Source organism: Mus pahari, chromosome 4, assembly GCF_900095145.1.
Source record: "Mus pahari chromosome 4, PAHARI_EIJ_v1.1, whole genome shotgun sequence".
In the NCBI taxonomy this organism is placed as follows: Eukaryota; Metazoa; Chordata; class Mammalia; order Rodentia; family Muridae; genus Mus; species Mus pahari.
In genome coordinates this window covers 96,443,225-96,465,630 of record NC_034593.1, presented here as the reverse complement: position 1 = coordinate 96,465,630, position 22,406 = coordinate 96,443,225, and the positions used below count along the sequence as shown (strand labels likewise).

At 36.9% G+C, this 22,406-nt stretch overlaps 1 protein-coding gene across 2 annotated transcripts in view; it reads left to right on the top strand.

Moving 5' to 3' along the window:
• Positions 1-5,203: 5,203 nt before the first annotated feature.
• Cd53 (CD53 molecule) overlaps positions 5,204-22,406 on the top strand; it is a 36,488-nt gene continuing 19,285 nt past the window's right edge. Inside the window, exons 1-2 of one of the 2 annotated variants that reach the window (XM_029537800.1) lie at positions 5,306-5,386; positions 7,693-7,785. The gene's annotated coding sequence lies outside the window, so the exon portion shown is untranslated. Of the gene's footprint in view, positions 5,387-7,692; positions 7,786-22,406 lie in introns of both variants that reach the window. The other variant, XM_021196463.1, reaches the window with a different exon arrangement.

Sequence of the window (22,406 nt, the reverse complement as noted above, 5' to 3'; positions counted from 1 at the left end):
AGTTTGCAAGACCAAGGGGCCTCTCTTCCCAATGATGGCCGATTAGGCCATCTTCTGCTACATATGCAGCTAGAGACACGAGCTCTGGGGGTGATGGTTAGTTCATATTGTTCCACCTATAGGGTTGCAGACCCCTTCAACTCTTTGGGTACTTTCTCTAGCTCCTCTATTGGGGGCCCTGTGTTCCATCCAATAGCTGACTGTGAACATCCACTTCTGTGTTTGCCAGACACTGGCATAGCCTCACAAGAGACAGCTCTATCAGGGTCCTTTCAGCAAAATCTTGCTGGTGTATGCAATAGTGTCTGTGTTTGGTGGCTGATTATGGGATGGACCACTGGGTGGGGCAGTTTTTGGATGGTCCATCCCATATGTTTGTGAATTTTTTCTGTTTTCTAGCACTATGCTGTTTCTACTGTAGCATATTCCTAGGACTAATATTCCATAATTCATTTTTCTCTTCCTAAAATTTGATCATAATGACGTCATAGAATATAAGTGTTTAAAATTCTAAAATTTGGTTCATACAATCTGAATAGGCATGGAGTTTTCAAACATCATTTATCCTGAGAAGGGAATTTAAATCTTAGTTCCATAAATTTGATATATGTTGTTGAGAACTCATATCATTTGTAGGGTTTAAAGTGAATACCCATAATTTATCACAGGCACTATATATGCCACCCAAATGTACTTTGGCACATAGTTTGGCACATATTTAGTTTTTCCCACAAGTTGATTAATATATTATGTATCAACAAGATCAAATTGTGAGCTTGAATATCTGTAAGACCCCTTTTCTATTTTAAGGGTGTTTCCTGTTTTAGAACTATTCTTGATTGTTCAATAACATAGAATATGCTGACATTGTGTTGTTCCTTTTATGGTTTTGTTCTCTTTTCCTAAATGAATGGTAGACAATGATAGACAAACAGAATTAAAATAAAACCTAGTAATTTTGTATATAATGTGCCACACAGTCATTTAAACACATTTGATGTTAACACACAGAATTTCTTTATGGCTGTTTCATAATACTTAGTTTAGTTTAACCCTGTATCTTAGAAGTTCCCAAACTGTGGGTTGATACCCCATTGGGGACCAAAGTTTACAGGTTTGCCTAAGACCATAAGAAAACATAGATATTTACATTACAATTCATAACAATAGAAAATTACAGTTATGAAATAGCAGTGAAAATAATTTTATGGTTGGGATCACTACAACATAAAGATCTGTATTAAAGTGTTGCAGGATTATGAAGGTTGAGAATTATTGCTCTACATTCTAATTTGTTCCTCTATTCCAACTTCTTACCCCTTTCCCTGCTGTACCATTCTACCCTTAATATTTCTTTTTCTATTTTCTTCCCTCATAGGTTCTGTTGTCTCATCTATCTCACTTCCTTAAAGTTTCTTTGACCTCCTCTCATGGACCCCTTTATAGTTTCAAGACCTTTGCCCATATTACTATTAAAACACTCTCATTTTAATGTATTTTCCAATTTCATCTGTCTTCCTTAATTTTCAAGTTTTCTTCATAGCTGAAAAAATTTTATTATCTCTGTGTACACTATGTTCTTCCATGTTCGCATGTCTGTTGGTGTTGTCATTTTCATTCCTGTTTAGTCATCCATATTGTTGAGGTAACATGGGTGCACTTCCCAGTGCACTATAAGCAATTCTCTTAGCAGAACACAAGTGATATGAAGGATGAATTGAGAAAAATGGGGGAAGTGTAGGTAGAGAGTGGGCAGGGAGATCAACATAGAAAGAAAGGAGGGATAAAGAACACCAAGCATGACTGAAAAAGCCATAGGAATCACAATAGTTTTTATTTACTAAAATTATATATAGTACATATAAATGTATGTATATAGTTTAAATGAAATTTTATCACGGAGTGATAATATTCCCCACAAGATCCATAGCCTAGCTAAGAAAACTCCCAAAACAGGTATGACAAACCTCTTTTTGAGTTGCTAGTCAAGGGAGACCAAGAGATGCCTAAAACAGCATAGACTGTTTGATTTCCATCTCAGGGTTTCTATCACTGTGCTAAATAAAACAAAAGCAACTTTGGAGGAAAGGGTTTACTTCAGGTTACAACTCTCAGGTCATACTTGATTGTTAAGGGAAGTCAGGGTAGGAACTCAAGCAGGACACTAACCTGGAAACAAAATCTGATACAGAGGCCATGGCAGAACAGTGCTTGCTGGCTTTCACTTCATTGATCACTTATCCTGATTTCTTGTAGTTCCTGGGAACATCATTCCAGGGGCTGCACCTCCCACAGTGTGCTGGACCCATGTCAATCATCAGCCAATTAAATAGACCACAAGTCAATCTGTTGGATGCATTTTCCCCCCATTGAGGTTCACTCTTCTCAACTTAGCCTAGCTTGTGTCAAGTTGACATAAAATTAGCCAGCACAACTGACTACTTGTAAAACTGACATGCAAACACATCACAACTAAACAATAACCTTTCCTTTCCTGTTACAACTAAGATGTCATGTTAAAGCTACTGTGACAACATTAAAACATTCCATTTTTTAAAAAAAATCTCACAGTCATTAAAACTTCAAATACTTTAAAATATCAAAGTTTCTTTAAAATATCCAAAGTTCTAAAATATACAGTCTCCTAAAATTCTGGATACAGTTCTTCTAACTGGGCTGCCTTATTTGACCTCAGTGAAAGAGGATTGCCTAGTCCTGCAGTCACTGATGTGGTATGTGTGTGTATGTGTGTGTGTGTGTGTGTGTGTGTGTGTGTGTGTGTGTCAGAGACAGAGAGGCAGAGACAGAGAGAGACAGAGGGAGAGAGAGACAGACAGAGTCAGAGACCGAAAGAGAAAGATAATGACTCCCCATTCTCAAGTGAGGAGAGGGGGTGATGAGGGGAGGAGTTGTGAGGGGAGACTGGGAGAAGAGGGAGGGCCAATATTGGGATGTAAAGTGAATAAATAAATAAATAAATAAATAAATAAATAAATAAATAAAGATGCCAGGAGAGTGAATGGAAATATGTAGCTGCTGGGAGGTGGGGGAGGCTGGGTGAACCTCTAGAAAATTCCAGAGACGTAGGATGTGAGAGGCTCCTAGACCTCAATGGGGATGACCTTAGCCAAAATACCCAACAGTGAAGAAACCACCTCTAGTAGATAGACAGGGCTTCCAGTGGAGAAATGGAGTAAACAAACTTCCTTAAAAATTTTGACCTGGGATTATTCCTTTCTGAAGGAAATGCAGGGACAAAAATGGAGCAGAGATTGAAGGAAAGGCCATCTAGTGAGCTGCCCTACTTGGGATTCATCCCATGGGTGGGCACCAAGCCTAGCATGACTGTCCTCTGAGAGACTGTTCTAGCAGCTGATTGAGACAGATGTAGATACTTAAAGACAACCATTGAACTGAGGTCAGGGACCCCTTATGGATTAGTTATAGGAAAGATTGATGTAGCTGAAGGGAATGGCAACTCCATAGGAAGATCAAAAGTATCAACTAACTAGGACCCCTGGGATCTCTTAGAGACTAATCCACCAACCAAAGTTCATACATGGACTGGTCCATGGCCCCCTGCACATATGTAGCAGAGGACTCAGTGGAGAATGTGCCTGATCATGTATAGACTTGATGCCCTAAGGAAGAGGAATGTGGGGGATGAGATGGGAGTGGAGAGGTGAGGGGGGAGTGGGTGGGTGGGTGGGTGGGTAGGTGGGCGAGCACCCTTTCAGAGGCAAGGATAGGGGGTATGGGGTGAAGAACTCTTAGAGAGGGAATCAGGAAATGAGGCAACATTTGGAATGTAAATAAAACAATATATATAAAAAAACATGAACAAGGGGATTGAAAATTGTAAAAGCCAGAGAACTAGAATTCAAAGTAGTTTTAATTTGTGTTTTTCTGCTGGCTGAGGATACTCAACATTTAAAAAATATTTGTTCTCCATCTTATTTTCTTCTTTGGAGAACTGTCTGTTAAGTTCAATGACCTATTCATCAATAAGCAGTTTTGAAGTTTTTTGTTTTTTGTTTTTTGTTTTTGGTTTTTTAGTTTTTGGTGCTTAGTTTGTGCAACTCTTTATATTTCTAAATATCAAACCCCTTTGACATACAGCTGGCATAGGTATTCTCTTCTGTATTCTATCTGTCTACTTTCTGAGAGGTTGTGTAGATTAATTTTCTTTAATCCCATCTTTTAAAGTCATGGGTGTATTTCCTGTTCTATTGGGATTCTAGTCCAGAAGGCATTGGTCATATAAATATGTTGAAGTATTTTCCATAGTAGCTTTAGCATTCTGTTTTGCTTTGTTTTGTTTTGTTTCATTTTTTTTTGAGACAGGGTTTCTCTGTATAGCCCTCTCTGTCCTGGAACTTACTCTGTTGACCAGGCTGGCCTCAAACTCAGAAATCTGCCTGCCTCTTCCTCAGATGTGCTGGGATTAAAGGTGTGCGCTACCACGCCTGGCTCATTCTAGATTTTAAATTAAGGTCTTTGGTGCACTTTGAATTTATTTTTGTGAAGGATTAAAAAAATACAGATTTAATTTAATTAGTAGCTATCTAATTTGCCAGCTTTTATTCAATACATTTTAGTTTTTCTTTTAAAAAATATTTACTTATTTTATGTATATGAGTACACTGTAGCTGTCTTCAGACACACCAGAAGAGGGCATTAGATTCCCATTATAGATGGTTGTGAGTCACCATGTGGTTGCTGGGAATTAAACTCAGGACCTCTAGAAGAGCAGTCAGTGTTCTTAACCGCTGAGCCATCTCTCCAGCTGCATTTTTGTTTTTCTAGTTCATGTTTGATACACCATTGTCCAAAAGTAGGTATTCAATCCTACACAAATTTATCTCTGTGTCCTCTACTATGCTATATTGGTCTACAAGTATGTTTTGGTTCAGTACCATGCTGGTTTTGTCAGTATGGTTTAGTTGTATAGCTTGTGGTCAAATGGTGGGGACATGTACACAGAAACAGACCCATGGGTTCTTTGTAGTTGCTGCTTCAACTGAGAAGCACTGTTCTATGGCCAGGAACTATCACCTAAATTACTGTAGAGTTCACCAGAACTCAGATTGGGGTGTCAGACCTTCTTTAGCTTCCAGAAACCAGCTTAGACTAGGCTGGGAGTGGAAGCCTCTGAAACTTCACTGAGGAACAGTTGACTATCTGAACCTAAGAGAGAACACTCAGTCTCACTTCCTCACTCTTCTCGCTTAGGTTTCCTGTCGTCACAGCATGATTGTATTTTTTCTCTCTTCACTTCTCCTTTTACACAAATAGACATAGACTTCTCGGTTACAGGCTGTGCTGTCCACCTAAAAGATAATCAGTGAATTCTACCTGAAGTACTGACAGACACTGCCTTCAAAAGGTAAGACTTATGACTTTTAACAGCTCTAAACCAGCTAATGAGGCACACAGCACTTTGAGAGTCTCCACACATCCCTTTAGTAACTTTAAAATGTGTGGTGTTTACAAATATTTAGATCAGCACTTCCCTCAGGCAACTGGGCTAGAAATACTTTGATTTAATTGGTATTTTATTTCCTGATATCTCTTTGGGCCTAAGTATTCATAAGCTTACATTATTATGCCTTTGAATTGCTTACTGTATATGGTGGTCTCTAATGCTTGAAGTTTTCAAGGTGAGATGAGATGAAATTGGGGAGATCTTCTACGTTTTTTTTTCTTTAGAAAACTTGAAGTTTCATTTTAAAGTGGGGAGGAAAATCATAACCAGAGTGATGTATAACAGTAGTCAGAAGACATGTTGTCTTTGTTTGAAAACATGTTAAAAGGAAAGTTAGTACTGAGACTGTCATATTTTGATATAAGATAGGTACAAAAAAACTACAACATAGTTAGGTGTTCTGCAATGTACTTCATGATTTTGTTCCTATGACTTAGTTTGGGGGAAGAAAGACATTGTGATCTGAAGGGCTTCTTTCTTCACTTTAAATGATCTGTGATACACAAAGCTTGAGCATTGACAAATTTCATATAAAATGGGCAGCAAAGAGGAAACCCACATAACTTGATACAGCAATAGTTTCCAACTTGCAAACCATTCTAGGGTGTAAGTATTCAGCAAAATGATAGTCAAGCTTTGGTCAATACAAAATGTATCAGGTCTTTCTTGGTCCAAGAACTGTGAAGAGCTCATTTGATTATAATCTAAAAGGGAGAAAGTAAAGTATCCATGTTCACATTTACTCACCTAAAATTCAAGGGAGTTGATTGGGAGATAGTTGCAGCTTATCAGAGCCCCCCTCAGAGGCTGCTAAACCTTATGTTTAGAAATAGTACCCTAAGTGAAGTAAGTTAAAAACCATGGGTTAGGCACCCTTTGATGTCTGACAGTATACCGTTGATACAGTGGAGAAATGAAGGAGAATGGAGAATTTGCCCAGTAATATTTTTTTCCTTGAGGAGCTTTTCTGGGTAATCACATGTATTAGAAGATTGAGCCAGAGAAGAACTTTATCTGCTGTGTGAACAACGTTTTGCTTTCTCAATCTCAATCCAAATCTTCACTGCTTTGAAACTGGTTGATTAAGAGCAGATGCTGGACTGAAATGTGGTTTCCTGTGTGGGCCAGTTAAGGTTATTTTGCTTTTAGATATGATGTTTGCTTATCTTTATGCTCACAGGAAGTGATTCACAGCCCAGGCCAACACAAGTACCTCACTACCACTCAAAGGATTTAAGTTTTGTTTGTTAGCAAGAGGCAAAGATATAAAGGAAAACCTCTGTTGTTTTTATATCTTCTATGGCCTATGATTGCCTAGAAGCCTCAGACTAGTGCTTTGCTTCCTCATTCCCCACTGCCCTGCAATGTCCCAACAGCCAGGCACTATGCTCATGTTCTAGAAACACAAAGTTAACGGATGTGGTTGTCAATCACAAAGAGATTACCATGGAGGGCAGATATTAGGACACACGTAACACAAAAGAATATACTCTTTTCTATAAAGTAGGGAGAATGTACACAAAATACAGGAGTTCAGGAGTTTTCCAAAGACTCCCTGAGAGAGATGACTGCTATGAATTTATTATAGAGACTGGAAACATTAACATTTCCAGTTACAAGACACTATATATGTACTCAAAGAAGTACTACTCCCCCACTTCCTGCCACAGGCATGGTAGAAAGGAAATTAAGCAAGAGAGCCTAGTCACATGGTCACAGGAAGCACCAAGCCCTTTCTCCTACTAGGCAACTGAAAGTATATGGCAAGTTTACTCAACTGACCAGTGCTGGGTGTATCAAAGGGCAGAGCCTGAGACTTAGATACAATAATTTTGATCGAATGTGGCTTTGAGTTAGGGCACAGATTCCTTCTAACCTGGATATTTCACGTGATCAGAAGGAAAGATAGAGCTTTTTGTGAAGTTATAGCCATCCCCCTCCTTCCAGTTTCTGTCCAGTGACTAGTATATTGATTTGGTTATAGTGGTTTGGCTTTTGCTCATAATCAGCCCACAGCACTTTATACACCAACAAGCATCCACTGTGTGTAGGTTGCTCTGTAGACTAGGCATCTGCCCTTAGGACATTGCTCTGTATACTAGAAACTTGCCCTCAGGATAGTTTCAGGACAAGCTACAACTTTAGGTGTATGTATTGAGTCAAAACAGTCTATAGAAACCAGACACATGTATAAATCTGGCCTCCAGGGTTGCCGATCTTGGACAAGAGGAAGGTTGGATACTTGGTTTAAGAAGAAAGGTTTTGATAAAGAGGAAAACATATATTTCCAAAGCCAGTAGGTAAGAACTTACAACATAATCCATTCATCTCTATGTTGGGGTATAGATGCAAATCTTCTCTACTGATTGTCCATTCTCAGCAAGTAGAATAATACCATTTACTACAAAGTTCTTTACCATTTTAGGATAATAAAAATGATATGATGTCTACTGGATGGACTGTGTGAGAGTTTCAGATAACAGCTCCTAGTTTAAATAATAGCCTTATTATAAAGATCTTTAACCCATGTAAGCTACTAATGATATCTAACTGAGCTCCCAAATGTGAAAAAATGAGTCCCCATCACCATTCAAGTTTATCTTTCTTCACCTCTTTTCTTTTCTCTTTTCTTTTCTTTTCTTTTCTTTTCTGTTCTTTTCTTTTCTTTTCCTTTTCTTTTTCTCTTCCTTATTTTTCTTTTCATGAGCTTTTTTTCTTATGAATGGCAAACAAATTTTTTAAAGCAGTATTTCCAAGAAACACAATGAGGAAAAAAGGTGATTAAAGCCTTTCCAGCCCATGATGGTACATTTCACTTTTGAGAACCTCTCAGAAACTCAGGGCCACTTTCAGAAATGGCTTGGTCTTACAGTTGGTATTCACTGAACCTCTGGTGCTGAACCAGAGGAAATTCTACTACATTTACTCCTTAGAACAGTATGATGGCAATATTATTAGCCCAGTTTAAAAGTTGAGTAAACTGAAAGTTTGATAGCTTAAGGAAGTTGTTCAAGGCTGTATGTTAAGGGGCAAAGCTGGAACTTAAACTAAACCTGATTCTAAAGCTTTTGTTTATAAAATCGTGACCTGTACTCATTGAACTCAATGAGTCATCTTCACCAGGTGACATTGCTCACATATGATTTTTCCACACCTGGAAGCAACTTCAGGTCAGTGATTATTTGCAATCTGACTTCATTTGTTCCAACCGGCAAAGCAGGAAGTCCACCAAAGCTCTATGCTTTGCTGAAGTTGACAGGCTGACATAAAGTCACAAGTCTTAATGTATCTGTGGATCATGTCAACAAGGGACATGCTTTCCCACAAAGGTCCACCTGTTGAATTAATATGTGCTGGACTGCCCATAAAACCAGAATAAATAGACCCTTATATAATGACACAATATTATGAAAAAATTATTTTAGTATAAAATTAGATAGTTGTAAGTATACTTTTCTTTTATAGACCCACAGTGGAAATTAGTTTACAATAAGTTATTTAAAGGTGCACAGAAAATACCTTTTGTACAGTCCACATTAGAGTATCTATTGTTCTTGCTGTGATTAAGCATTCATGTTGGTGAGACTTGATGTGTGTAGTTCCCAACATTCTTGGGATGCACAATGAACTCCCACTCTTCTGGATCTTACAATCTTTCTTTCCTCTTCTACACAATGATCCCTGAATCTTAAGTATGGGAGTTGTTTCATAGATGTACCCATTGGGGTTGGATTTCAGAACTCCTCATTTTAATTGGATGTGGTTTTCTGTAATGGTTTTATCTATTGAAAACCAAAGTTTCTTTGATGTGAGGTTAGGACTACACTGATCTGTAGGCATAAGGATAAATATTTAGAATGCAGTTAGGATTATTTTTATTTAGTAATGTGGCGGTTGTTGATTTCGTCTATGATCCACAGCCCTGGGTCACTGGCTAGGTTTCTTGCATTTTCCTCTTGTTGAGTGGGTTGTAAGTACAATGAGATACCTGCTGGTTACCCATAAGTTATTTTTGTTATTAACATGGTATTGCATGCTTAGGATTATCATGCAATTCTGGTCATTTGGGGGGTTCATAGGCATCATATCTGTGTATGGCTGTTGGTTGCTTCCCTCCTTTGGATGCATACATGGCACCTAAATTGATGTAACTTACTTTCAAAATGTTCTAACCATAGATTTCTTGTATTCCTTTCTGCCTTGTTTTTGGTTTTGTTCAAGAAGAACAAAATGGTCTATGTGAAAGCAAAGCTCTTGCTGTTGTTACAGATTGTCCTCTGAGACTGAATCAGATAAAAACAAAGCTTGAGAACTGGCAGGATGTTCTGAAGTTTCTGTTTAACCAGAGCCATCTCCAAACTTGATCTCATTGGTGCTGCAATTGCAGATCCAAGGAAAGAGAGGTCAAACTGGAACCTGCAAGATAGCACACTAGCCCAAGACCTTTACTTGGAGTAATTAAATATTGTTTGCTTCTGGCTCCCACCCTGGTTCCTGGCGTGTGGCCCCAGATCGCTGTGGTTTAGTCTTGGAGGTTTTCTGGAAATTGACGTCAGGAGCTTTCTTCATAAAAAAAAAAAAATAACCCTATGAGAATGCTGTGAGTCACGGGGGCAGAAGTGGCAGATTTTAACTGTTAGGTAGATATCATTTCCTCTGAATGTCAGTCAGAAGAGTGGGAGGTTACGAAACTGGCTGGTAAGGGTGAAGAAATGGTAGGTGACATTTTGCCTCAGCTTATATGAAAATAGGGCAATTCTATCATTTTGCAAAAGTATTGGTTATATTCACCAACTGAGCAGATTTTATAATTCAATTCAACATGAGTCTGAGCAAATAAAAAATCAGAAAGGAAAGAAGCAATAACCTCATTTTTTTGTGTGAAGGACAGAGTCAATGACATTCACCCAGGTTTGTGAGCATCTTGGTCATTGAGGCTCTGTGGAGAACTGGTTTCTATAAGTCTGAACAAAACTGTGACAGGACTCAAGGATGCTGGGACTTGTTTAACTCTAGGAGGCAGCTCACTTGATTACCTTCTGTTAGTTGATGAGGAACTTATTCTCCTATGCTTAAAACATAATTTATTAACAACAACAAAAATCCCAAGGTTTCTGACTCTGTAGTATCTTGTTCATTCCACTATATTAGAATATTTGGAGCTAACAAATGAAGTCAACCTACTTGTTCAGCAGTCTTATTAATTTTTAGTATAATTAGGTACTGTGCTAGGCATTAATAATTCAAATATAACTGAGGTATGCAATCTTTGGAGGAGTGAGACCTATATATGAAATATTAGAAGTCATCAGAGAAGGCTTTGAGGAAAAGTAATATAAGCTGAGTGAAAGAATGGTTATCAACTAATAAGAATAAATGTTAAGGACAAAAAGGGATAGATTTTAGCAAAGAACCACATGAGCAAATGAAAGGAAGGAGTTTTTAGAACAAGCACTCAAGGCCGATTGCTAAACTTTTATGTAAATATACATTATATATTATGAGTACCGAGTCTCAGGATGGGCCTTTTTACAATCAGTTACCTGCATAAATACACTGCTTCAGTCAAGACAATATCATATCCCACGTCCTTAAAAATTCCTCACTGTCTTTTGTAATCCCTTTCCCACATCTTTCACTGTACTCACTTAACCCTATGTCATGTTTATCTCATGCAATCTCTGGTCTGATTTCTACTTCTATATATTTAATTTTATGGAATGCTATATACCGGGAATTATGCAATATGTATTTTATATTTATCTTTTGTTACTCACCATACTTATTTTTTATATTTTAATTAGTTCTTTGAAAGTTTCATGCATCATGATTTTTTATTATGTTCAATACTTTCTCCAACTCTTCCCTAGTTCACCCCCACTTTCCTACCCATCCAACTTTCATTATTCAAGACTAATTTGTGCTGCCCAAGTATTCTTGGATGTGGAAGACCTTCCACTGGTAGTGGTTGACTGATCAGGGCCTACACTCTTCAACTATTTCTCACAGAAGCTAACAATTGCCAATAATGCCACAGCTTGGGGTAGGATACTCTGCCCAGCTCCCCTTTCCATGTTTGGTCTGGATTAGGCTTGAATACATCTTGGTTTTGTACATGCTGTCAAAACCAGTGTGGATCCATATGTGTAGTGACGCTGCTGTGTCTAGGAAATGTTTCCTTGTAATCATCAACCAACTCAAGCTTTACTTCTTTATGAACACTCTTCTGAAATGACTCATGAGCCTTGGGAGTGTGGCAGTTTTGTCTTTAGGGATAAGCATTCTTCAATTTCTTATTCTTCGTACCTTGACTAGTTGTGGGTCACTGTGTTCATCACTGTCTACTGCAAACAGAAACTTCTTAGATGTAGTCTGAGAGATGCAATAATTATGGCCATAATGATAAATCATTAGGAATCAGTTTAATGCTATGCATATTGATCAGGATAATAATAGATTCATCTGTAGTGTCTATGAATTGTCTGGACATAAATTCTTAGCCTGGTGATGGTTTCATCTTGTGGAACATGACTTAAATCCAACTAGAAATGGTTGGTTACTCACAAGATGTTCAGGTCACTATTGCACCATACTCATGTCTTTTGAGTCAAACATTATTTAGCTCACAGGGCTCATAGCTGTGTATGATTAATGAGTGCTTTCCTCCTCTAGAAGCTTGCATAAAACCTTCCAGTACTATGAAAGTTAACTACTACTAGTAGTAGTGACATTTTGAGATTCATACCCACTTGTTTTCACTATGTCATGTGTGGCTCAAGTATGTGGTGTCTTCAGCAATAGGGTCTTACTGAAGTTATGGGGCTAACTAAGAACAACAGTACTAGACTATAATATTTGAGGGTCTATTTGATATCAGTGGCCAAAAACCCCTAAAGAAATAACTCATATATGATACTTGTATTTTTGTTAGTCTCTGGTCTCCAGTAGGGCATTGTTGCCCTTTTATAGGGTAGCTGACTCCCTTTTAACTCTCTCTATATATGTATCTACAGTAGGTTTCCATATTTTTCAAAGTCTTTAGTGTTACTTACCCCTTTCTACACTCCTCTACTACCCAGCCTCCATTTCAGTTCTTTAGCATATCATGAATAGTTCATTCCACATTATTGCTGGGAAGTATTCCTGTATCTAGTCAGAATAAGTTTATCTGTGCATTAATATGCTAAAGGGCATTTGTTTCACTTAGGGACTACTAACAAACCAACATTCTTGTATAAATTTTTTTATTAGGTATTTTCTTCATTTACATTTCAAATGCTATACTGAATGCCCCCTATACCCTCCCCCTGCCCTGCTCCCCTACCCACCCACTCCTGCTTCCTGGCCCTGGCATTCCCCTGTGCTGGGGCATCGAATCTTCACAAGACCAAAGGCTCTCCTCCCAATGATGGCCAACTAGTCCATCATCTGCTACATATGCAGCTAGAGACACATACTTTGTGTGAGAATGTACTTTTATTTGTTTTCCTTGAGAAAATGCCTAGAAGCAGAATGAATTGCTGGATCATAAATATTTAACATTTTATATAACTAGTAATTTGATTTTCAATATAAACATACCATTATATATCCTCACTAATAGTACATGAGAATTGGTCCTATATTATCACCAAGATTTTGTATGTTTACTTTTTAAAAATATATATTAGTCTTATTCAAGTTGTATAGTATAATATTATCATTGAATTTTCATTTCCCTACTGGTAAGATAAATAAATAATTGATCTCATTTGCCTCCCACATATTTTTTAGAATAAAATATCTATTTAGATATTTGTCCATTTTAAATTGGGTTGTTTATTTTTTCCTGTTAGATTTAAAAGCACTTTATACACCGAGTAAAAACATTTACCTTCTTTTTTTAATATAAGGTTTCACTGTATTATTTATACCAGTTGTTCTCAACCTGTGGGTTATGACCCCCTTGGGAGGTTGAATGACCCCTTCACAGGGGTTTCCTAAGATCAGTGGAAAACACAGATATTTAAATTATGATTCATAGAAGTAGCAAAATTACAGTTATGAGGTATCAATGAAAATAGTTTTATGATTGGGGTCACCACAACATGAGAAACTGTAATAAAATGCTGCAGCATTAGGAAGGTTGAGAAGTACTGCTCTAGACTAACACTGAACTCCTTGTCTGAAGAGATATTTCCACCTCAGCTTCCTACTTCTTGAATACTAGGGACTATAGGGGTCTTGAACTTGGACTAAAATTTAACTCAAATGTGATTTGTGAATGTTCTTTCCCTGCCTGTGATCTCTCTTCCCCCTTTCCCCAACTTACCATTCTTTATCTGAGAACTATTTTACTAAGTATATTGGATAGTATCATCTCTGACATCATTTTGTGATTTTAGGTTTTTATATCCAGATACAATATTAGTATATAAATACTTTTGATATAAGGACCTTAGATCCAAGATTTTAGATTAAATATTGACATTCAATTGTTCCAGTGTTGTTTGTTGAAAAGAATATTCTTTATTACCTACTGTATTGAGTTTACATATCTATTGTAAATCAGTTTGCCACAAATATATTAATTCTATTTAGTTTCATTATGTTGCTTGACATCAAGACTAGGCAATTTTAATATTGTAGTTTATATAAAGCAATGTAAGTAGATAGTATCTGTCCTTAAACTTTGTTCCTTATAAAATTAATTTTACTATTCTAAACACTTTGAATTCCTAAAAAATTTTAGAATTTATCTAGTAGTGTCTACATATAAATCTGCTATTAGATTATGGATTAAGATTAAAGGAACTGACATATAACATATGTGAAGAACTGATATTTTAACAATATTGTAAAATAAATTCATGGACATAGTATAACTTTCCATTTCTCATATATTTTTCAAATTCAGAAACTTCTTTTTAGTTTTTGTTATACAACTCTTGTATAACACTTGTTAGATTTATCCCCATTTATTTCTATATCTTTCAAAGTTGATGCTGTCCTTTATAATAACCTCAAAAGTTTATTTCTTATCATTGCTTGTATATAAAAAATTAATAATTTTTCATTCCTTTTTCCTTTTACTGAAAATACATTCTTTCACAATGTATCTTGATTATAGTTTTCCCTCCCTCTACTCCTTCGAGTTCTTCCCCACTCCCCTTTCCCACTGAATCCACCCCCTTTCAGACTCACATTAGAAAAGAATGGCATTCTAAGTAATAACATCCAAACCTAACAAAATAAAATATAATGAGATGAAGCAAAACTATTACATTGAAGTTAGACATGGCAACTAAACAGGAGGAAGAGTCTCAAGAGCAGGTACCAAGACTCTGAGACACACTTGTTCTAGGAGTCATGAGCCCCATAAATATACTAAGGTAATAGCTATAACATGCATAGAGGACCAGGTGTAGACCCATGTATGTCCTGTGCTTGCTGTTTTAGTCTCCATGAGCACACATGCATCCTGCTTAGTTGATTAATAGGTCCTTATTCTCCCGGTATCCTTTATCCTCTGTTCCTCTTACAGTCTTACATGCCTTCTCTTCCACAGAATTCCCTGAGTTCTAAGGTGATGTATTTGATGGGGATCTCCCATTTAGATTCTCTTTTTTGTATAATGTCTGTCTATGGGTCTTTGCATCTGTGTCCATCCACTACTGGAAGTATCTACACTGATGATGACTGGATAAGGCACTGATCTATGAGTTATCAGAAAATTATTAGGAGTTATTTTATTAATATTTTTTAGAATAATGTTTGGTTTTACCCTAGGTCCCTGGACTATCTAGTCTCTGGTTCTTGGTTATCCAAGCAATGTCAGATATAGTTCCAACATATGACATGGGTCTTAAGTCAAATCAGGCATTGGTTGACTACTCCCACTAGTTCTGTGCCACCATTGCCTTAGCATATTTTGCAGGTAGGACGGATTGTAAGTTAGGGGTTTAGTGGCTGGTTTGGTGTCTACGTTTCTTTTTTGGTAGTCTGCAGAGTACCTTCTCACACTAAAGAAACTAGAACATAGTGGTGAATGCTCCATGTAGACACCAGCTGGACTTCTCTATATTCAATGAATTGTGTGACTATACTTCAGCAATGGGACTCCACTGTCAGTTTGTAGAGATTTTATTGAGTTAGCAATAGCCCTGAGTTGTTTAGGGACTTACTGGTCAAAATTGAATGTAACCAAGTCCTGCCATAAGAAGCACTGCTTGGCGAAAAGAGATGGTCAGTTGAGAATTTATATACCTTCATACATTCCAGAAAGTTTCCACTGCACTAGGTTTTCATGTCACTCCTTAAAAACCTCCCAAGTCCAGCCATAAGAAGCACTGCTTGGCGAAAAGAGATGGTCAGTTGAGAATTAATATACCTTCATACATTCCAGAAAGTTTCCACTGCACTAGGTTTTCATGTCACTCCTTAAAACCTCCCAAGTCCAGCCCCATAACCCTACACACTCTTCACCCCACCTCCACAGCAACATGTTTGCCCCATTCGATACCCACCCACCTTTGTCTGAAGATAAAAAAAATCTATTCTGTTTTCCCCTCCCATGGAGACCCATCCTCCCCATCAATTCTCCTCTACATAACTTCTCTGATGCTACAGATCATAGTTTGGTTTTAATATATTTAACAGCTAATATCCACTTTTAAGTGAATATATACCATTTCTATCTTTCTGTTTTTGGGTTACCTCATTCAGGATGAGTTTTTCTAGTTCCATTCATTTACCAGTCAATTTCATGATGTAGTTTTTAACAGTTCATTTTGTAAATGTACCACATATTTTCTCAATCATTTGTTGGACATGTAAATTTTTTCCAATTTCCGGCTATTATGAATGAAGCCACAATGATCATGATTGAGCCAAGTACCTCTGTGGTAGGATAGGGCACTGTAGTACTTCTAGAAATCAGGAATGGTATTTTAGAATAAAATAACAATTCTATAACACTAGACTAAAAATAACAATAAGATAAAACCATTATAATAAAAGAATAATTCTTTTATTGTTCAAGATTGCTTTAGCTACACTTGGGTTTTTGTTTTATTCCACATGGAGTTGTGAGTTGTCCTTTCAAGGTCTGTAAGAAGTGTCTTGAAATATTGATGGGGATTCTGTTTAATCTCTAATATCGCTTTTGGTAAGATGGCAAGTTTTACTAGGTTACTACTACTGATCCCTGAACATGGGAAATATTTTCATCTTCTGATACCTTCTTCAGTTTCTTTTGTCAAAGACTTAAAATTTTTATTCTATAGGTCTTTCACTTGGATGGTTAGAATTACCTCCAAAGTATTTTATATTATCTGTGACTATTTTGAAGGGTGCTGTTTTCCTGATATCTTTCTCAGTTCTGTGCATTTGTATATGGGGGGGAGGGGACAATTTTTTGTGTGTTAATCTTGTGTCCAGCTACTTTGCTGAAAGTGTTCATAAGCTATAGGAGTTCTTGGGTGGAAAATTTAGGGTCCTTAAGTATACTATCATATCATCTGCAAATAAGAATACTTTGAATTACTTATTACCAATTTGTATCCCTTTGATCTCTTTCAGTTATTTTATTGCTCGAGCCGAAACTTCAAGTACTATATTGAATAGTTATATAAAGTGTGTAACCTTTCTTGTTCCTGATTTTAGTGGAAGTGCTTTGAATTTCTATCCATTCAAATTGATGTTGGCTATATGCTTGCAGTAAATTGCCATTCTTATGTTTGGGTATGTCTCTTGTTTTTGAAACCCTGTAGGATACAGAGTTTTAAAGTATGTTCTTATGATTCTCTGGATTTTCTTTTCTTTTTTTTTTTTAAAGATTTATTTATTTATTATATGTAAGTACACTGTAGCTGTCTTCAGACACTCCAGAAGAGGGAGTCAGATCTTGTTACGGATGGTTATGAGCCACCATGTGGTTGCTGGGATTTGAACTCTGGACCTTTGGAAGAGCAGTCGGGTGCTCTTACCCACTGAGCCATCTCACCAGCCCATTCTCTGGATTTTCTTGGTTTATACTGTTATGTTCCCCTTTTCATTTCTAATGTTAATTTGGATATTCCCTCTGTGTCTTGTAGTTAGGTTTTTTATTATTTACCATGTTGATTTTTCTCAAAGAAAAAATTATTTGTTTCAACGATTCTTTGAATTGTTCTCTAATTGATTTTTAGCTCTCAGGTTATTTCCTCCCTTTAATACACTTGGGTGAACTTATTTCTTTTTGTTCTAGAAATTTCAGTTATGTTAATTTACTAGTATGAGATTTTTCCAGTTTTGTTTTGTTGTCTGTATTGATGTAAGCACATAGCACTATGAACTTTTTTCTTAGCACTGCTTTCATTGTGTCCCATAAGTTTGGGTATTTTGTGTATTCATTTCCATTGAAAAGTCTCTAATTTCTTTATTTCTGTCTTGATACAGTTTTTTATGCAGTAGAGGGTTGTTCAGCTTACATGAGTTTGTAAGATTTCTGGTGATTCTGTTGTTGATATATATTTTTTTATTTTTAATCTTTGTTTTTTTATATATTATTTTTATTATTATTTTCTTTATTTACATTTCAAATGCTATCCCGAAAGTTCCCTATACCCCAGCCCGACCCCTGTTCCCCTACCCACCCACTCCCACTACTTGGTAGTACTATGTCCAATTTTCTGAGGAAACACCAGATTAATTTCCAGAGTGGTTGTACAAGCTTGCAATCCCACCAGCAATGGAGGAGCGTTCCTCTTTCTCCACAACCTTGCCAGCATCTGCTATCACCTGAATTTTTAATCTTAGTCCTTCTGACTGGTGTGAGATGGAATCTCAGGGTTCTTTTGGTTTGCATTTCCCTGATGACTAAGGATGTTGAACATTTTTTTTCAGGTGTTTCTCAGCCAGTCGGTATTCCTCAGTTGAGATTTGCAGATGATATGATGGTATACATAAGTGACCCTAAAAAGTCCTCCAGAGAAGGCCTAAACCTGATAAACAGCTTCAGTGCAGTAGCTGGATATAAAATCAACTCAAACAAATTAGTGGCCTTCCTCTACATGAAGGACAGACGGGACGAGAAAGAAATTAGGGAAACAATACCCTTCACAATAGTCACAAATAATATAAAATACCTTGTTGTGACTCTAACTAAGGAAGTGAAAGATCTGTATGATAAGAACTTCAAATCCCTAAAGAAAGAAATTGAAGAAGATCTCAGANGATGGAAAGATCTCCCATGCTCATGGATTNGCAGGANTAACATAGTCAAAATGGCCATCCTGCCAAAAGCAATCTACAGATTCAATGNAATCCCCATCAAAATTCCAACCNAATTCTTCACAGAGTTAGAAAGGGCGATTGGCAAATTCATCTGGAATAATAAAAAACCTAGGATAGCAAAAACCATTCTCAACAATAAAAGAACCTCTGGTGGAATCACCATGCCTGACCTTAAGCTGTACTACAGAGCAATTGTGATAAAAACTGCATGGTACTGGTACAGCGACAGACAAGTAGATCAATGGAATAGAATTGAAGATCCAGAAATGAATCCACACACCTATGGTCACTTGATTTTTGACAAGGGAGCTAAAACCATCTAGTGGAAAAAAGACAGCATTTTCAACAAATGGTGCTAGCACAACTGGTGGCTATCTTGTAGAAGAATGAGAATAGATCCATTCTTATCTCCTTGTACAAAGCTCAAGTCTAAGTGGATCAAAGACCTCCACATAAAANCAGAGACACTGAAATTGATAGAGGAGAAAGTGGGGAAAAGCCTCGAAGATATGGGCACAGGGAAAAAATTTCTCGACAGAACACCAATGGCATGTGCTGTAAAATCAAGAATTGACAAATGAGACCTCATAAAATTGCAAAGCTTCTGTAAGGCAAAAGACACTGTCAACAAGACAAAAGGCCACTAACAGATTGGGAAAGGATTTTTACCAATCCTAATTCTGATAGAGGACTAATATTCAATATATACAAAGAGCTCAAGAAGCTAGACTCCTGAAATTCAGATAACCCCATTAAAAATGATATATAGTTTTAATCTATGGTTAGCTGATAGCATGCAAGAAGTTATTTCTGTTTTCTTGAATCTGATGAGAATTGCTTTGTGTTTGAGTATGTCATCAATTTGGCAGAAGACTCCATGAAATGCAAAGAAGAATTTATGTTTGGGTGATATGTTCTGTAATATGTTATGTCAATTTGTAATGTAGTTTAGCTCCAGTATTTCTCTGTTTAGTTTTTTTCTAAATGAGCTGTCCATTGGTGAGAATTAAATACTGAAGTTGCCCACTATCAGTATATGAGGTTCAATATGTGGTTTAAGCTAAAGTAGTGTTTCTTTTACAAACTTGTGTGCCCTTGTGTTTGCCACATACATGTTAAGAATTGAAATGTCTTATTGTCTTGATGGCTATTTCCTTTGATGTAGTGTGTCTTCCTTTCTCTTTAGATTAGTTTTGGTTTGAAGACTATTTTGCTGGATATTAAAATGGCTACACTGACTTGCTTCTTATGTCTATTTTCTTGGAATATCTTTTTCTAACCTTTAACTTTGAGATGATGTCTATCATTGATGTTAAGGCATGTTTCTTGAATACAGGTGAAAGATGGATTCTGTTTTAGCATTCATCCTGTTTGTGTCTTTTTTTTAAAAAGCAGGGGAATTAAGACAATTGATACTGAGACATATTAATGAGCAATGATTATTGATTCCTGTTATTTTGTATATATGTGGCATTTGTGCTTGTTTGTGCATTCACAGACATGTGAACATGCTTTCTTTCTTTTGATTTCTCTGTGTTTTTATGTTTCATATGTCCTGCATTTTTATGCATGTAGTCAACATTCACGGGCTTGAGTTTTTGTTCTATCATCTTTTCTAGGGCTGGATTGTGTGTGTGTGTGTGTGTGTGTTTTATATTTGTATCACAGAGATATCTTATTTTCTCCATATATGGTGCTTGAAAATTTTGCTGGGTATACCAGTCTAGGTTGGCATCTGTGGTTTCTTAGAGAATCAGTCTTTTCCCCTTCAATCTTTTAATATTCTTTGTTCTCTGTGTTTAGTGTTTTGATTATTATGTGGCAAGGGTACTTCCTTTTCTGTTCTAACATTTTTGGTGTTCTGTATGCTTCTTATTCCTTTATAGAATCTCCTGTCTTATGTTAAGAATATTTTCTATGATTTCAATGAAAATTTTTTTCTTGACCTTTGAGCTAGGCTTCTTCTCTTTCCTCTATACATATTGTTCTTGGGTTTGGTCTTTTCATAGTCTCCCCGATTTCCTGGATGTTTTGTTTTAGGAGCTTTTTATTTAACAGGTTTCTTTGACTGATATATCCATTTCTTCTATTACATCGTCAATGCTTGAGATTCTCTCTTTATGTATTCTGTTGGTAACACTTGCCTCTACAGTTCCTGTTTGAATTCTTTAATCTTTCACTCCCAGAATTCCCTTAGCTTATGTTTTCTTTATTGATTTATTTTCAATTTTGGGTCTTCAACAGTTTTATTTATTTCCTTCCACCTTTTTTTCTTCTCCTTGTATTTTTTTAAGAGACTTATTCATTTTCTCCTTAAGGACCTCTATCATATTCACAAAGGCTGTCTTGAGGTCTTTTTCTTGTGCTTCAGGTGTGTTAGGATATTCAAGTCTTGCTGTTCTAGGATAGCTGGGTTCTAGGGGAGACATACTTCCCTGATTGTTGTGCTTTTATTCTACATCTAGGAATCTGGACTTGGGATAATTATAGGTCTAAGTGAGGATCTTTCCATTTTCCTTGTTGGATAGATGCTTTGTTTCTTGGCTTCTATTTCCTCTCTGGATTTTTATGAGAATGTTATGGTGGTGTGTTGCCTCTTTTCCTGGCCTGCTTAGCTAGTGTGTTCATAGGGAATGCCTTCTGGTGTTAGTGGCTCAGATACAGAGATGAGTTAAGAGAAGGAAGGTTGGAGGATTAGTTCTTTGTGATCTGTTGGGTCAGAGAGAAAAGGGATTCCAGCTATAGAACTGGGACTGAGACTGGGGCTACTGGATCTCAAGAGCAGTAGGAGAGGTTTGAGTCTGCCGTCAGTTTACTCCTTGCCCTAGGAGGAGTGACCCTTTGCTTAGCAGGGGATGATTGCTCAGTGTGGGGGTCTACAACAAAGGGAGAAATAGGGGAGGAAGATTAAAGGGGAAAAAGATCTGGCTATTGAGATTAGGGCAGCAATAAACATATAACTCCCTGGCAAATGCCCTCAAACTTGTCTACTCCACAGATACATGGAATTACTTTTTCTGTAACAGAGTCATATCATAGGTTGTATTATATGTTGGCCCAGAATGTGTGACAATCCTCCTGCCTTTGTTTTTGAGTGTTTACAAGCAAGTATTAGGATTCCATCATGTGCCATCTTTTATCTTTGTCCCTCACCCCATCTTTTCCTTCTGTATTGACCTCCCTTCTTCCCTGGTGGACGCCCACACTATAATTATTAATTTAAAATATTATTTCACTTTATTTTTGAGAGTTGTTTGGATGTATATTAATGCATTTTGATGATAACGACTTCCAAGCCTCCCAAAACATTTTCTTCCCAACATCATGAATCCAACTGAGTTCAGTTAATGTTGCCCATGTGTGCACTGGTGTGGAACATCTACTAGATCACTGGAAAGTGATCAGTGGCCACAATTCCAAAAACCTTCAGTTCTACTTTCATTTTAACACCACTCGCCAAGTGCAAGTGCAAGTAGCTCCTTGGCCTCCTGAGAATTCTTAAATTCATGCTGGAATTTTATGGAGGGCATCAGTGCAGACAACCACATTTGCTCTGAGTTAATGATACCATACTTTCTTTTTTATTATTATTATTTTCTTTATTTACATTTCAAATGCTATCCCGAAAGTTTCCCATACCCCTCCCCCCACCTCTGTTCCCCTACCC